Consider the following 15,799-nt stretch of genomic DNA (forward strand, 5'->3'; position numbering starts at 1 on the left):
CACATTGCCTCCCCAGACAGGAACAAAACTAAAGAAAGTAATAACAGGCTATCATGCTTGGCTTGAAAGCCCTCCAGTATTTTTTTCTGAGCTCACTCTAAGAGTGGCTTCTCCTTTATTTAAAGAAGAAGGGGGATTGTAATCTTACCAGCAGATGAGAAGTGGAGTAGAGTGTGAATAACCATCTCACCTTGGACATGACCTTGGCTGCCCCATCCATTTTAGATATCCAAAACTGAAGGATGATTTCCAGGAGGTGTATATGGTCTATTAACAGGTAACATTTTACAACCCATGAAAAAATGAATGTCATGCATATCGTGCTCAGGAGTTCTGAGAAGGATCCTAAGGAGCGACCCCAGTAGCACACACACAAAAACAGCCCTACCCCAGGCTGTCAGGCTTTTGTTAAAGACCTTGATGAAATATCAGGTTGCTTAGCTCCATAATATTAAAGGAAGCTTGGCCATGCTGTTATTAAACAGATCTTCCTTTTCTCAGTGAAAGTCTTCCCATTCAAGCTAATGACAGCAAACTCTTCTGAATATTTATTATGTGTTGAAAGCGCAAATGTTGGAGAGAGGCAGAATATAATAATGCCTTTTATTTTCCTTGAGGTGATCTGTCTTGGCATTCTAAGTACCACAGATAAAAGCAACAATAAAGAAAAAAAAAAAAGAAATGAATATCTCAATTAAAATAATAAAGCATTACTGAATAAAATGCTAAAGTCATCTTAATGCACCAGGCTGAAAGCCATCCAAAAGTGACCTATGAGTGCATCTGGTAAAATTACAAATCTATGTCTTTGCCAGAAAATAAAGCCTTCCTTAAGCCCCAGGCTGCAAAGGTGATTTTTTGGGGGAGCTTTGTTCTTGAAATGGTTCATAACTCCTAAAGGAGTTAAAAGGTATAGAGAATGCCAAAATTTCTATAAGAGGTGGAAGTTACGTAATAAAACCACTGACTATGGATTCGAGACTATACCTCATTTTCCTTATGTAATTTAGTATGGCTATGTGCTAAACGAGACTAGAATTATTCATGCTGATGAATACCCAAGCAATTGCCCTGTGGCAATTCTGCATATTGTGTGTGCCAGATACACAAGAGCTAGACATGCAGCTTAACTGGGTCTAGTGACCTTTAAAATCATGCCTGTTTTTTATTCATGAATCATCACTTTGTTTAGCAGGCAGTTAATGTTCATTCACATTTCTTGCCTCTGCTGACCTCCTTTCAGCCTAAGTCATTTATTGCAGCAGTTGAATGTTCTGAGGTAAGCATAAGCCACGGTAGAAAGCAGTAGGTTGCAGCTATTCAATGGCTCTTTTATTTAAATATTCACAATGAGCTTAACTCCCCCCGCCCCTGCCGGAATTGTAATCACAGAGCTGTCTGCAGGAAGAACAATGAAAATATTTTCCCGAAAGCTTTGTTAGTGTCTCCAAAATGTAATTGATTTATTTTAGATAAAAATGGACTGGAGAATACTGAATGTCTCCACAGCATGTTCACCTGCTGAAGAGAGGGCTCTGGTCAAGGTCTAATTGCCAGGATTTGATATTCCTTCCAAAGGACAATTCTTTCTAGACAACCTGTCTGATGATTTTGGCCTTTTGGCAATATTTTTTTTTCTAAACCAGAGAAAAATGATTTTGATCAAAAAAACCAAAAAGCCACAAGTACAAACATCTTTGCCATTCCTTTACTTATTACCCCTTCAGCTTCAAATCTTCCCTCCCTTTCCCATTTTGTGTTTGCTCATATCATGTTTTCCCACTCTTTTTTCTCTTTTTTTCTCTGTCGTCTCTGTTTTACTCCACTTGTCCAAATGGCATTTGTTTTGTTCTCATTTTGCGCTTCTTTTTTCTGCTTACTGCAGTTCCTTTGGCAGAAGGTATCCTGTTCTCTGTCTTGCTTCCCATCCAACTCTCCTCCTCTTTTTGGTTTCTTATCCCTTTATTTCCAACGTGACTGTGTCTTTTTACACTCCTTAGCATATTCTTTGAGTACCTGTATGTATGTAGAAAAGATGATCCCACCTTTTATCGCACATTTTCAGCTGCATATTGCTTCCAGCCCTTGATCTCCTTATCTTACACGTTGTGTGCCACGTTCTTATGCTGTGATTAACAAAAGTCTGTGTTGGAAGCTTTTAGCTATATAATAGCAAGTAAACCAACACTTTTTTTTTTTTTTTTTTTTTTTATGAGACCATTACAAGGTTAGCAGACTACCAACTCCCATATGGCTGCTATCAGATAACTGAAAACCTAGACTTTTGGAGGTGTCTTGGCCCTTTGAGTACCAGCCACCCTTGTTGCAATTCATCCAGCCTTCTTCCCTAGTACATGTTCTTGTTGAATTACGGAATCCCTTCCTTTCCACCTTCTTCCAAGGGCACTTGCTCTTGGTATGAGTGACACATTACAATGAGGCTGGAGTCAGTCAGAGGGCTGAGCTGAGCTGCCATATCACCATGCTTGGGGGATGAGGTCAGCCCTGCAGCAGCTGACCTTCAGGCAGTCAATGTGTACTGGAGCAAAACTTATAACACCTGTGCTGGCAAACACAATATGCTTATGGCAGAATTTTAGCCAGGGTCTTCTGCAAAATACCTACATCTGGGGAAGATGGTAAACTATTACACTTACTGGTAACTTTCACCGCTAGTAATTTATTTACTGTCTTAGCAACAAGGCATCAGAACTTACTTTTGAAAGTGGAGGTAAACACTGGCATGGATAGGTCCTCAGTTTCTAGAGCTATTTTCAAAAAAATCCATTATATCTGTCTTTGCTTATAATTCAGCAAGACCTTTGTATGCATATTTATTGATGACAGATCATTACCTGTATGCTATGATAGCATTAATTCTCAGTGCTCAACTAGTAGGAAAAGTAAAATGCTTTCATCCAAACCTCAAAATACATAATTTGGATAAATCTGTGAGGGTAATGTTCACTCTCTGCAATAGACCATCTGGCACAGAAGAGGCTCTGCCAATTAATATAGATGGAATGATTGTTAGCACACCAGATAGTAAATATTTCAGACTAATCTTTTTTGTCATTTATTGGCTAATTTCATCCTTCAAAATATGTGGTCAGATTCTCCAGCATGTTGAAACAGATTGATCACATGCAGACTCTTACTAGCCTGTAAACACATTGCTTTGGTTTTAAGTCTTATACAGTCCTGGTTTCCAGTTACATGTATGAAAGTGAGGGATTATTATGAAGTGTCAGTGCAGTTACTAACATTTTGTGGCTGAGTTGCTTGCCTCTCTCATTAAGGTATGTATTGCCTTGCTAATGTTATGCTTAATTCAAAAGATTGTGGTTCACCTGTTTTTCTCAAAGGAAAAGGAAAATACAGTTTGAATAACACATCCCTCATGGTTATCGCAGAAGAGACAGTAAGACTATGTTTCCAATATGAACTAATAAGTTGATCCTGAGGAGGCTTGATCAAATTTTCAGCTCTGCTAGAATCATTTACCAAGACCATATTTCAGTTCTTGTCTAACAGACCTGGGCAGTTCTTTGATAATTCCCAAGAACTATTATTTTAATGGTCGTCAAAGAAACTTTTTGAATGTTAATTTGTTTTCCGGACCCGTTTGACAAAGCTCAAAACAAAGGTGTAAAAGAGCTGAGTCAAGGAGTTTCCAGAGTGTTAGAGTGCTTCAGAAACATCCGATTTTTGAATCTCACCTTTTAACATTGAAGACTTAGTAAGGAAGCATTAAAAATCTTTTTCTTCAAAATACAATAGTAGCAATAAAATAAATTGTGTGACAGTGGAAGCAGCAGAGCAAGAAGACAGCTTTAGTTTTGAGGCCATCACCTAGCAGTCTAAAAAAGAGTGAGAAGAAAATTATCAAAACACAGCTGGTTTTGTTTGTTTATTTTCTAGTTGCTTTTAAAGGTGTAGAGAGACAGGCAGAGATTTTGCATATTACTCATAGGGAAAGCTGGAGTATGGATATGGAGCAGTGCAGTGCAAGTCTCTGATATGATCAGAGAAGGATTTGCTGGGTTAGAGATGGCTTCGGTACTGCTCACATCTGACCATATTCTGGGTTGCATCGCAGGGAGTGTTCAAACACATTAAGGAAAAATACAGATGTTTTTAAAATATCAGGATTGAAACATACCTTCATGAATGTGAGTGGCGCAGGATCATATTACAGAAGTCTTATAAAATGTCAGGTTTGAAAGTTTTCTGCAAATTGTACTATAACTGAAAACAGATACTAATTTCACCAGTCTGACGCTCACTATTACCTGAGGCCAACAGCTTCAGTAATGCAACAGGAGCTCTCAGTAAATGAATAAATAAGTGTGTTTGGGTATTTCTGGACTCCATGAATCAGATATTCATGATAAGCAAATTGTTGCTATTTTGCAACATGTGCACTACAATGCTCTGTGAGGAGACAGAAATTTCTTGAGATTTGAGACATACACATACACGAAAAGGCTTTATGAAACACTAACTTATGCCATTTTTATTTGTATTACCATTGATGAGCTGTTAAATTCCCAGAAACAAACCCACTTTATTGTCTTCTAGGGCAGTTACTCCTCTATGTATTTGGTGGTATTGAAAGAAAATGAAATTTAAGAACAGGTGGGAATTTAGGATGAACACATCCCATAAATTTTTTTAACCTCAGTCTCAAATATATGGCATTGCTTTCTTTTGGAGAACAGAGGTGGATGCAAAGCAATAGATATCTCAGAAAGAGACAAATTAAATTTTTATATCCTCATTATAGCACACATGCACAACTCTAGAGGCTGCAAACACTCCTGTTATCATAAGTAAATTTGTGTTTAGGCACCTAAAAACATAGCTAACCTCCAGCAAGTGATTAAATTATGTCTAAAGAATTGTGTATTGCTAGAACACAGTTCCCTAAGCAGACTCTGCCATTCAGGCATGTCCCTGCTTCTCCTGAATGATTTGTGGGCCAACTAAAGTTATTAACTATGTGTTTACAAATGATCGTACTGGGGACACAGCCACTCACTGGTCTTCTGCATGATGCTCATTGAGGTTCTTCTTCAAGTAAACAGCAGATCAAATCCTTCAGACAATGTTAATGATAGTAATAATGACCATGTTTTGTTTAATGTTTATTAATTAGAACACTTGCCCCTAAAACAAGATCCCCAGCTTCTGTGTCTGCCTCATTATGTTTTATTTAAATGTGTCTTCCACAAAAGTTGCTCCAAGCACAAGATATGCTAAGGGAATGCTAAGAACATGAACATCTCCTTTTGAATCAGAGCAACCATGAAGTCAGGAGTGCAAAACAAGCGGCCAGAAAAATAGCAGATCGGGGGAACATATAGAAAGTGTATAAGTGAAAAGTACATCTCTACTACACTATGTACATATCGGGAAATTTCCAGTGCTAGACCTTATGATGGTTTTATGTACTCCATTCCAAGATGCCTGTACTTTATTTAGATAATATAAGAAAATTTACTTGTTTTACAGCAAAGTTAAAGAGTATAAAAGAAGAATTCCAATTTCCTACAGCTGTCACTTTAGAAGGGGATTTATAGAATAAGAAGTTGACAACCAAACAATTACTCTTTACCGTCAGTAGTGATTCTAACTTCATGAATGTTTCTAGTTTTTTTATTCCATCTCTATTTTTTTTGTTTTTCTGAAGCACGGGACCATGTCTTGCAGAGTTCCATTATACTTTACGTAAAAGAAGCATTTCTTTTATTCCTGTCTTCGTTGTATTCAAGTTAATTCATTCATGGTTTGTAATTAAATTTGGTACACTACACAGGCACCATCTGAGGCATCATACTTGGTATCTTGAAATCACGTAAGTGGTCAAGTGTGAGGAGGATTTGTAATGTCGTGACTACCAGCAGGTACTCATACTCCATCGCCAGGTTTCTGTATGTAACAGAGATAATGCATTTAGTAATGAAACATAAAGATGCTTTGAAATGTGTCTGCTTGCTTGCATCACTTAAAGACATTTTAGGAAGAAAAAGATGTAGTAGGATGACAAACAGTAAGATTTAATACTCATTTACCATTTCAAAAATTATTTCAAGGTATGATTTTCTTGTCTGCATCTTGGACCTTCTCTTCAATTCCCCTAGTTTCATTTATTTTTCTTACATGGAATTCATTTAGTTGTTCATATAGCCATCTGCTTTCTAGTTCATCTTCATTTTTCTCTTTCACATGAGGGATTTTTGCTTTTCAGCGTTTTTATTGCATGTTTGCAAGTTCCTAGCTTTCAGCTATGGAACCAACAACAATAATTCAAATCTCTGAGACTAACATTTTCTAAGATTGCTTACTTAATAATCTACTGACACGGTTTTGTATAGTGCAAATATACAAAGGTTATCTTCCAGTGCTTTAGAACACTACCCAGAAAATGCCGGGAAGCCACTATTATAATGAAAAATAAAGATACTCAGCACTCTTGGGACTAGGATATTCTATGAATGATATAATTCCTATAAGTAGCAAACGTCATTTTTTTCTTTTTTGTTTTTGGAAAATAAAAGCCTTGAGACTGCTATTTGAAGTGCACAATTGTTTTGCTTACATATGTGTAAAACGTGTATAAAACTTATGTCACAGATACTGCCAAGCAGTCCTAATTAATACACAGTTTTAAAGTGCTTTGAGACAATTTGATAAACAATGCTATTCAAGTGTTATTATGATTATATATTTCACCATGATCAAATCATTAAAGTCACCATGAAAATATATTGACTTACAATGTGGGATCTTAAACTTTAAAATGTTATTTTCAAGATCAAAGACTGTATGAGTAATTTTTTATCACTACACTGAAAAATAAATTGTATATCCATTTCATTAGTATATGTTACTAATTTCGTCCCCTGCATTTTACTTATTAACAGTGTTTTTAGCAGTGAACTGAGGTCTGCTGTTGATGAATGAATAAAAAGTGAGGATGCAATTTTTATTGCCTGAAAAAACATAAAGGAATTCACCTGTACTGTTAGTTAAAAAATTTGTTGAAAGTGTTTCCAAATACTGTCCTTTGACAGCTGCCCTTTACATTTGTCTAATTAAAAATCATTGTTTCCAGGCTGTCTACTGTTTTCTACTACATAATAGCTCTTGGAGTTGAGGGAATAATCCTTCTTTTTATAGTGCAATGAAGCAATATTCTTTAAAATGACCTTGTGGGTACTATTTTAAAGAACAAATAGCTGGTGTGAGATATTAAGGAATTAAGCTCTGTACAGACTTGTGAATTCCAGTTTATTTGGCAAAAAACATTTTCATTGCAATCTTCACTTGTGTTGTAAGCTCCATCATAATTAAGATGTTTAAGGCTATGATTCCACAAGCCTTTTTCTTGGTGGTAGAACAGCTTAAGTAGTTGTCATTTTCTCCCTCTCTTAACTGTTTACTCCTATCCTTACTCTCCCTTTCAATTGTCCTATAGGATAAACCAGCTCGAGAAGCAAATTCAAGAGAAAACTATCAACTTTTTCAACAAAATCTGACAGAGTGTGTTTTTCTGGATATATTTTTCTGGACATTGGGATAGAACTCACAATGACAGAGGCATCAATGATTCTTAGTGCTGAAAACCGACATGTGGGGCAAATAAAGACTACATTTGTGAAGACACTGATTTTAAAGGATCATCTTTACAGAAGCTAACAGGTTAGACTGAAGTTGTCATTGGGACCAACCCTCTAAACAAATTTCATAGGAGTGTGTCAAGGATGTGTAAAAGGAGATTGTTTTTCTAACCAGAAGTTATTTCACGGTCATGAATAATGAGACCTGGGTGAAAAGAGATGCTACGAGAGATTGTACAACTTGCAGTTGAGAATCATAGAACCACAGAATGGTTTGATTGAAAGGGAGCATCATCTTGTTCCAAATGCCCTTCCATGGGCAGGGACACCTTCCACTGGACCAGGTTGCTCAAAGCCCCATCCAGCCTGGCCCTGAACACTTTCAGGGATACAGCATCTACAGCTTCTCTGGGTAGCCTGTTCCAGTGCCCCCCCACCCTCATGGGAAAGAATTTCTTCCTTATATGTAATCTAAATTTACCTTATTTCAGTTTAAAGCCATTACCCCTTGTCCTGTCACTATATGCCTTTGTAAAAAGTTCCTCTCCAGCTTTCTTGTAGGCTCACTGTAGGTACTGGAAGGTTGCTATAAGGCCTCCCTAGAGCCTTCTTTTATCCAGAGTGAACATAGAATCATAGAAACATAGAATGTCCTGAGTTGGAAGGGACTCACAAGGATCATCGAGTCCAACTCCTGACCCTGCATATGACAGGCCCACAGTTCACACCATGTGTCTCATGGCATTGTCCAATTACTTCTGGAATACTGTCAGGCTTGGGACATGACAGCCTTCCTGGGGAGCCTGTTCCAGTGCTCCACCACCCTCTGGGTGAAGAACCTTTTCCTAATGTCCAACCTAAACCTCCCCTGGCACATCTTCCTGTCATTCCCTTGGGTTCTGTCATCAGTTGCTGAAGAGATCAGTGCCTACTCCTCTTCCTCCCATTGTGAGGAAGCTGTAGACCACGATGACATCTCCTCTTAGCCTCCTCTTCTCCAGACTGAACAAACCAAGTGACTTTAGCCACTCCTCTTTTGGCTTCCCCTCTAAACCCTTCACCAACTTTTTGGCCCTCTTCTGGACACTCTCCAGTATCTTTATAGCCTTTTTATCCTGTGGTGCTCAGAACTGCACCCAGTGCTCGAGGTGAGGCTGCACCAGTGCAGAGTAGAGCGGGACAATCACCTCCCTCACCCAGCTGGCAATGCTGTGCTTGATGCACCCCAAGACACAGTTGGCCCTCTTGGCTGCCAGGGCACCCTATTGGCTCATGTTCAACTTGCTGTCAACAAGAACCCTCAGATCCCTCTCCGCAGAGCTACTTTCCCCAATCTGTATGTACAGCTAGGGTTGCCATGTCCCAGGTACAAAATCCAGCACTTTCCCTTGTTGAACTTCATAAAGTTGGTGATTGCCCAGTTCTCTAGTTTGGCTAGATCCCTCTGCAAGGCCCTCTGCCCTTGACAGTGTCAACAACTCCTCCAACTTTTGTGTCATCAGTGAACTTACTTAGTATTCCGTGAAGTGTTGTGTCCAAGTCATTTATGAAGACATTTAAATGTACACCAAGAACAACCCCAGCTCTCTCAGCCTTTCCTCATAAGAGAGATGCTCCAGCCCTCTGATCATCTTCATGGTACTCCTCTGGACTTCCTGCAACAAGTCCATGTCCCTCTTATGTTGGAGTCCACAGAGCTGAATGTAGTACTCCAGGTGGGGTTTCATGAGAGCAGAACCATAAGTAAGAGTGGCATGAGACAGGCAAGATGTTATTCAGAACTGGATTTTGTTTTTCACAGATTTCTCAGAGTTTTTTTTTTTTTTCCTGAAGTCTATAAACGCTTAAGGAATTTGTGTATTTCTTGCTGTCCTTCCGTGTTCCCATATTACCTCTGACTGGGAAAGCAGAACTCCCATAGACCAGCGATCTCCATGCAGAGCACATATTAACACTAGATCCTTGGAAGAACTGTGACAGATGTCCTGAAAGTGTGTTCCTGAAAGTCACAGTGCTGTGAACAGTGACCACCACTACTTACAACAGGAGACCCTAGGAGCATGTAGAATTGAGTGGCTAGATCCAAGCACAGCAAGCTAATGCCTGCCAAGACAGTGGACCTGTGCCAGGGCAAAACATCAATCTGTACCACTGCTCTTTAAGAGGTACCACTTCATTCCTGAGCATTGCCAGTTTCACAATAGTGCAGAAAGTCATAAATATAAGAACATAAAATCAGAGCAAGAAGGAGATAGACATACATGAAAAACATGAATGTTTGTGTTTCAGGGCGTGTTTTTCCAACCAATTTAATCTGTTTATTCTTAAAGAATTACCACTTTGCTGCAGGAATAAGTTAAAAATAAGAATTTAAAGAAAGTATAAATCTTTTTAAAGCAAAAATTGACATAAAGGCTATCTCTCAGTGTATGTCGTATTCTCTGTATTCTGCCTTTTCTGAAAATTTAGCCCATTTAGACTGTGGAGGATGAAAGAGAAGATGGGCTCTTGCGAATGAGCTAGAGGGAGTTCTACAAACATGGGTTAGGTTGGAGTGAAAAAATGTCAAGTCAAGGGCAGAAGGGAAAACCACTAAGTGCAGTTAAGAGAATGGAAAAGAGGCAAGTGAAGAGCATGAAGAGGTGTGACATTATTGTTAGCATTATGATGAAGTGTAAGGAGGGGTGGAGTTGTGCTGATAAACAAGATGAAATTAGAACACTGTAATAGCCTTCTGAAGAATTAAACCGTGCTATTCTTACCAACAGCAGATTAATGTGGGACTATTAAAAAACAAACAAAAAAACCAACCAACCAGCAACAACAATTAGACACCCCATAACATTTTGGTACAATTAAAATGTGATCAGACATTTTCTACTGGAAGAGCAATGTGTTGCATTAACACCATGATGCTTCCAAGTGAAAAGTGAAAGTGAACTTGCTTTCTTCTCCCTGCTTTCAGGTGAGTTAGACTCAGGGTGGGCCAGTCCTTGCTGCCTGCAAACTCTAACATGAGAAAGTTCTGATCTGCAATCACTGCATGCAACAGTGAGGTTTTTATGATGAGAGGTGTCAGGCCTTTCATAGTACAACCAGATATCAAGATCTTTGTTTAGAGCTAGCAAGCTCAGACTGTTTTCACTGCTCTGGAAGCCCAGCTAGAATAACCTTTGCAGACAGAAAACACACAACCAAGTCCAGAGGATTCCTTGAAATGTGGCTTTATGCAACCAAAAATGAGAGAGGGAAGAATTCCTGGAACTTCTGCAAGGACTGAAGCAGAATGTGCCTTTCTCTCTCTGATTCTGGTTTTCAAAGACCACTGTCACATCAGTCTTTCTAAGAAGAGAGATTATTCAGTGTACTTCCTCTGCCTTAGAGGATTCTCTGATTGTCCATTAATGTTTCTCCCTCTGGTGCATAAATGCATACCACAGGGGGTAGATACTGATTGGTGTGTTTGTTTTTCTCCGGGGCTGATGTGTTTTCAAGCATGTGGGCTTAATGTTCTGGTAATAAGCACACTGATATAAATACAGTTTTGTACGCACACAAAGGGGTTCAATCTGCTCTTCTTCTGGACGAAGTCCCTCTCAAGGACAGATGCAACATACGGTGGGAGCTAGGCTGCAGTCATTATGTCAGACCTTGTTTAGGAGCCATGTAGAGCTGCAGTAACCCAACAAAATCATCATTGAGACCATGTTCTTGGAGGTATTGCTTTTTCAACACAGGGAGGATAATCACTGCTCTGGCCTCTAACTCTCCATCTGATACATTCACCATTTATCCAATATTATAGCTTTCTTCTGTGAGTATAAGAATAAGGAGTCCAGGACCTGCTGTTTTGCATGGCCTCCAATAATCTGAACAAAGATGGGATTATATCCTGATGAAACAGGGCTGACACACAGCCCAGATCCCAGAGATTATACAGTTCATAGAATCTGACTGTACTGGTGAAATGGTAATGTAAGTTATTAACTGTCTCTTATGCAGAAGTCAGGACAGACCAGCATACAAATTGTTGCAACAGTTGACAAACACACAGTGTATGGGAATAGGATGACTGTTCTCTATGTTTGCAGACAGTTAAAGAAAGCAGCTGGGTACATTTTTTAGAACAGTTTATCCCAGTTAAATGCAGCAAATAGATTCATTAAAAAAATATGTTTTCTCTTTTATTTAAAGTTGTTTTTCTCTGAAATTTAAATATATTAATTTTAAAACTAAGTTATACTCCTCAACATCCAACATCCGTGTGTTTCCTGAAGTAAAAATATCAGTCACAAAACTCTGATATGGAAAATGATTCTGAGAAAATGAAAAAGGAATCAGACTGAGGAGGACAGAAGATACTTTTGAGAAAAGAAAATAATTGACAGAATTAGTCACTGAAACGACCAATTCAAATGTTATGACTGACAGAAAAGTGCAGGCCACGGTTTGTTAGGAAAAGAAGGAAAAGCAAACTATTAAAATAACAGTGGAATTATGAACCTTTATCCCTTGTGTTATTCATCTCTTGTGTTGCTTTATTCAAGCAGACTCAGCTCTTCTCAGTACGCCTCATGACACCCCAACCTCATTTCCTTCCTTTCTTCTGTATTACTCCAACATCTCACCATTTTAATTCTCATACGGCACCCATGTTGCAGACCTTTACCTGCAATATATCTGGTTTCCTCTCTGAGTAGCCTAGACCATACCAATTTTCTCATTTGTCTTCTCTTTTATGTGAATACCATCTAAGTAAGAGGCAGCACATACAAAATTTTTCTTGAAGATCTGATTATGTTATGAGGACAGCCTTTCCACATTATCCAGCCAAGTAGACAGCTTTTGAAGTCATTCACCATGTAACATTGCTCAAGGGAAGGATGGAGTGTAGTCTCTCTTCTCTAAACAGTCACAAGCGCTCATGAAAGTTGTGAGAACTCAGGAGCTCTGAGATTTCTATGCCTCTGTTCCAAGGTTTTGAGAGGCTGGATTGCAGGTGTGTGGGCAAATGGCACAATCACATAGTCTTTGCTTTCTTGAGAAATCAGGCCGAAAAAGAAGGCAGAAAAGGAAGAGGTGGAGAAAGAACTGAGAAAGTAAAATGATAGGAAAGGAAAAAAGTAGGGGGAAAAAAAGGAAAAGAAACAAAAAATAAAAATAAATTGAATTTCAGATGAGTATATGGAACTCTTATTGAGTTCACAACTACAAATATATAACTTTTCTAATAAAAAGAAGAATTTAAATTTACAGCAGAATTCATTTAGGAGAATTCTAACACGTTCAAAACAGGTAAATTAGAGTATATTTACCTTCTTCTGCTAGAAATGAACCCTGTCTGCTTATTCAGAGCCATTCATGCTTTACAGGATGAAAATTGCCTTACTCTTGCCTAATAAACAACATAAGATAAAATTGTTTTATCTTGCTAATAGTGAATTTGTGGAATATCTTCCAAAACTGTTCTAGTAAGGCCTTGCTCCTACTGTAAATGTTACCTATTCATGAGCTTCTTGAATGATATTGCTCAGATTGGTTGCACCTGTCAGTCTGGCCCTTATACACTGGCTCATGCTGTTGCCCTAAATCACTGGCTGTACTGGAATATAAAACTCTTACATTAACTGTTATCTTCTTTTCACTCTGGTAAGAATATAATCCTCAGTATGGATAAAAAGTATATAAAAGAGAAAAAAATATAGAAATCCTTAGTAATTTTAGTTCATCTCATGAATGCTAATATTGCAAACTGTTAGGTTTTAAAAATCCCATGCCATCACATTGTGATATTGTCTTTTTACTAAAATGGTTATATATAAAATACTGAAGAGCTAGTGAACGAGTAGTGCAATATGTGTTAATACACTGGCAACTATTTGCAAAGAGTTTAGAGGGTTGAAACTGGTGGTATTTGTGTTAGGAGTTTGGAAGGCAGGTGCTTATTTTTATTGAGTGGCACAATGTTTGAATTACAAAGTCATAGAATTGGCCTCAAGCGCAAAAAAAAAAAAAAGAAAACAAAAAAAGGACACACACACACCAAATTATCTATTTTCTCTGTGTACCCCAACAGCCTGAAACTGTACAAGAGCTTTCCTCAGCTTCCTTCTTTTTCCTTTGCTTAGAATTGCTTTAACTGAAGCAATGATACAATGATTCTTTTGCAGGCCATCATGCCAGTGAAAGCTGAACAATTCTTGCTTTTCCCTTCTCCCAACAGTGATCAGGAGTGAATATGGCAAAATACCTCAGGTGTGACTATGCCAGGTATATTTAGACGCAACGCTTGCCTCTTTTCTCTAGATTCTCTTTGCAGTCAATGAAAAGAGATGTGGTCCTACCTAAAGACAGTTTAGAACAGAAGTCTTGGACAGGCCGTAATTGTCCTTACTGCAGACAGTGTGACTGATACCTGTGGCTCCCTTCTGAAGCAGATTTCCCTCTGAGGGCAGCCCTGGAGCAATGGGCAGCACAATCCTCTTGTGTAGCCCAGATCCATCAGCTGGCTCAATGACCAGGGACAATGCTCAGGGTTGGCACAACACAGTGTAAGCATGGCATTCAGTCCTTTCACTTTCCCCTTATCTTTCATTGAATATAACAAACTCCTGGGAAGCTAAGATGGATGGTGGGAAGGATCATGATAGCATCTTGAAAAAACATTGCTGAAGATTTTTGTAGTGTTTTGAAGGGTTTTACAGAACTGATCTCTGTTTTCCTCTTAGTGAATAGAAGTAATAAATATCTGTAGTAGGCACTGAATATTTTGGTCTTTTATTTTTCAGACAAAGACAGTTATAAAACTTCATTTTTTAAGTTTGCGACAAAGAAAACAGAGAATAGTAGAAAGTGAAGCCAGAAACAACTATGCAAGAATCAGAAAAAAGTTTAGAATCAAGATTAGCAATCAAATAAAGAAGACAAAAAACAAAGGTGATTGAACTGGAAAAGGCTGAAATCTTTCAGACATGATGTTCAACTAAAATAGAATTTGCTGCCTCGTAGCTGTCGTATTTGATACTGTTATTGGTATTTACTGAAACTGTACCAGATTAAACTTAATTTACATTTCTGAGAGTTTCCCTGCAAATAAAAGGCACTGATATCAGTCGTTAACAATGAAATATTATATTTTGAAAGCCAATTTTTAGGCAAGGATTGGGGTTTTTATCAAATTCTACCACAACAGAATTGCATAAGTTACCTTATTGAAATTATTACTCATGTAATATTTTCATGCTCTATTCATTAGTATTTCTTTACAAGTATTGGGGAAAACTATGCCACATGCTTGAACGTTAGATTTCCTATACCTTCATTTCAACCGATAACATTGTTTAGTAAAGTGTACGCTCTAAATCACAGTAGTATCACATAACAGCTCTGCTTCTGCACATTTTAGCTTTCCATGTTAAGTGTTCCGTCATGGGTGTGTATTGCTTTTGCTATTTGTAGTTGATCTTCCTGTAGCATTAAGGTTAAAGGGAGTTTACATGTTTTGGAAGTAAAAACTTATTAAGCACTAATGGAAATTAGAGCTCAGGGGGTTGACTCTTGTCACAGAACAGAATCAATTGAACTATTAATCCTGAACAAGAGGAAAAAAGCAGAAAATGGATGGATAGGCACCTTTAAGGAATGTTGTTGACATAATCATTTTTATGTCAATAGAGGCAAGGTAGAGTCAGTATGCACTAAGAACTTCAGCAGATAAAATGTAACTTGCTTCTGACTATTTTATACTTTTAAAAAAGCTAACTACACCAATGAGACCTAATATCAGCTTCTGCACCAAGAGAATACATGCAGCCAACAAAAACATTCGATATCTTTTCTTTCTTTCTTTATAATAATGTTATTATTTACAGAGATAATACTACAGCATTTATGTCTTTTGAAATGTTTTTTCTTGTTCTGAAGAGCACTTGTGTAAATCTGCTTGCTAACCCCATGTGGTTCCCTGAGATTAATATTTTAAACTATTCATATGTTAGTAATAGTGTACGAAATCTAACAAAGATGCTTACATCATGCATGGACTGCTACTCCAGACTGAACGATCTATTGTTCTCTTATAGATAAAAAGATAATCTTATCACCCTGGATGACTTGCTATAACTTGTAGAAATTGGCTTAGGAAAGACTTTGTTTGCAAAGACATTTTTAAGGTAGAA

This window comes from Caloenas nicobarica, chromosome 1 (genome assembly GCF_036013445.1).
Source record: "Caloenas nicobarica isolate bCalNic1 chromosome 1, bCalNic1.hap1, whole genome shotgun sequence".
Classification (NCBI taxonomy): Eukaryota; Metazoa; Chordata; class Aves; order Columbiformes; family Columbidae; genus Caloenas; species Caloenas nicobarica.